We start from the raw sequence: 2,717 nt of genomic DNA, 5'->3' as shown, positions 1-2,717 counted from the left end.
CTGTGCCACCAGCAGGGTCACACAGGCCTATGAACCACCAGCAGGGGCACACAGGCCTATGAACCACCAGCAGGGGCACACAGGCCTATGTACCACCAGCAGGGGCACACAGGCCTAGGTCTTTGGATGTGATCCCTTGCCAGGGTATCCAGGTGGTTGGATTCAAATTCCTCTACATCTTCATCCACTGAGCCATCTTATGTACTTCCAAACAATCATTTTAAAGTTATCTCCTGATAATATTATCCCATCGTCTTAGTTAGTGTTTTACTGCTGTGAAGAGACATCATAACCAAAGCAACTCTTAAACATTTAAAACTCTTAACATTGGGACTGGCTTACAGCTTCAGCAATTCAGTCCATTATCATAAAGGTGGGAATATGACAGTGTCCAGAGAGACATGGTTCAGGCAAAGCTGAGAGTTCTACATCTTCATCGAAAGGCAGATAGGAGAAGACTGACTTCCAAGTAGCTAGGATGAGGGTTTTAAAACTCAAGCCCACAGTGGTCCACCTACTCCAACAAGGCCACACCTCCAAATAGTGCCACTCCTTGGGCTAGGCATACTTACCACACCTGTGTTTAGCTCATTAAATAGTATATACCAATTTTAAAAAAAAGAAATTTAAAGTCTTCTTTAAAAGTACCAATATCACTTGAAATTTTATCTGGATGTATATGTTTATATATGGACTTTTAAAAAATAACTTAATGGAAATTTATGCATACATATTTTTATTAATTAATTCATTTATGCATATTCCAGTTGTTGCCTTCTCCTATTCTCCCCCACACAGTTCCTCACCCCATTCCCCCTCTGCCTTGACTCTGAAAGGATGTTCCCCCTCTCCTCCACTCTGGGTATCTCTGTTCTCTGGGGCCTCAAGTCTCTACAGGATCAGGTACGTCTTCTCTCACTGAGGCCACAGCAGGCAGTCCTCTGTTATATATGTGTCAGGGACCTTGGACCAGCCCATGGATGCTGCCTGGTTGATGGCTCAGTCTCTGGGATCTCCCAGGGGTCTACATTAGTTGAAATTGCTGGTCAGACTTAAGGTTAGGGTCACACTCCCCTTCAGCTCCTTCAATCCTTCCCCTATTCCTCCATAGGGGTCCCCAACTTCAGTCTAATATTACTAAATACAAACAATATTTAAATGTTGATATATACATCAACAATTAATTAAAAAGAATCAATGAATTTGAAACAGAATTAAGGCAAAGGTATATGGGGAGATTTAAAGGGGTTTGACAAGAAAAGGAAACTATGTAATTATAACCTGAAAAATATTCTTAAAAAGAAAGCATGTTTTAAAATTTAGATTTTGAATTTCTCTGGCCTTGGGCCAATACAGTACCATTCTTTCAACCCTATACCTATGTATTAGGTTAAATGTATTATTAAATTTGTATACCATGTATCATTTTTCACCTTCTTTTTATGTATAATAAATGATTGCTCATGCATCTGTAGGAGATAAGTGTCCTACTCTATCACTTTCTACCTTGTTACTTTAGACAAGGTCTCTTGATTAATCTAAATCCAGGGTAGTGTTTAGCAAGGCCCCATCACCCTCCTGTCTCCATGTCCCCACAGGCTGAGGTTATAGCTACATGTAGTGACACCGAGCTTTTTACATGGCTCCTAGGAACTTGGGGTTAAGAATATTTGTACAGCAAGAACTCTTACCCACAGAACTATTTCCCTAGTCTCCCTTAGCAATTATTTACTATTAAATATTATTAAATATCTTCTATGTGCCTGTATGTTATTTGCCAATCATCAATTTGTCCACTTGCTGAATTGTAATCATTCAATAATGTTTATCAAACTATATCTTATATCAGAGATCTCCTTGTAATTTTTCTCCATAATTTCTAGATTCTTCCATGACTATTTTTATTTCCATATATTTTCAAAATTGAATAATATTTAAAATTATACTAATTTTCCTAGTAGGATAACTAATGAAAATTAATTAAAAAGCACTAAAGCAGTGATAAGTATCTGATAGACATTATAACAATTAATAACTGAATAAAGTTTGCATTTAGTTATCCATAGATCACTGAAGAAATTATCCCAAAGTTAAAGCTTTCAAAAGGGCTCAGTAGATAACTCTAGCCTTACAGGCATGCTGTGGTGCCCATGCATACTAAATAAAGATATAAATTATAAAAATTATTCCAATATTCATTCCAAAGTCACATTTTGTGTGCAGGGTTTCATTTGACTCATTGATAGAGAACATAGCTTTTGAGAAAACAAGTAGGAATAGTGTTTCTATTGGATACTCGGATGTTGTTGCCTTACTGATAGACTCACACATTGGGAATACAAACACAGATCCTCAAAATAATTATTCCTCAAAAGGGATTAATTTGTCATTATCTCCAAAGTAATCATTGTTATAGAATACAACATTATTTCACACTTGCTTCAGTGTTTCTACAACTGCCTTGAAAGTATTTTTTAATTCATTTCAGTACGTTTGGAGAGCAATGATGCATGTGTGTGCCTGCATCCATCCATACGGACATGAATAGAAGCCAGATGCTAGCATCAGGATGTCTTTCCTTGGTGATTTGATCTAAATTTTGAGACACAATTTCTTATTGAACCCGAAGCTCCTTGTTTTTGCTTGGCTGATGGACCAGTGAGTGAGATGCCAAGATCAGCATCCCTAGGTTACAGATGGACCAGTGAGTGAGATGC

Source organism: Mastomys coucha, unplaced genomic scaffold (genome assembly GCF_008632895.1).
Source record: "Mastomys coucha isolate ucsf_1 unplaced genomic scaffold, UCSF_Mcou_1 pScaffold4, whole genome shotgun sequence".
Classification (NCBI taxonomy): Eukaryota; Metazoa; Chordata; class Mammalia; order Rodentia; family Muridae; genus Mastomys; species Mastomys coucha.
Note: the sequence above shows the minus strand (reverse complement) of the source record.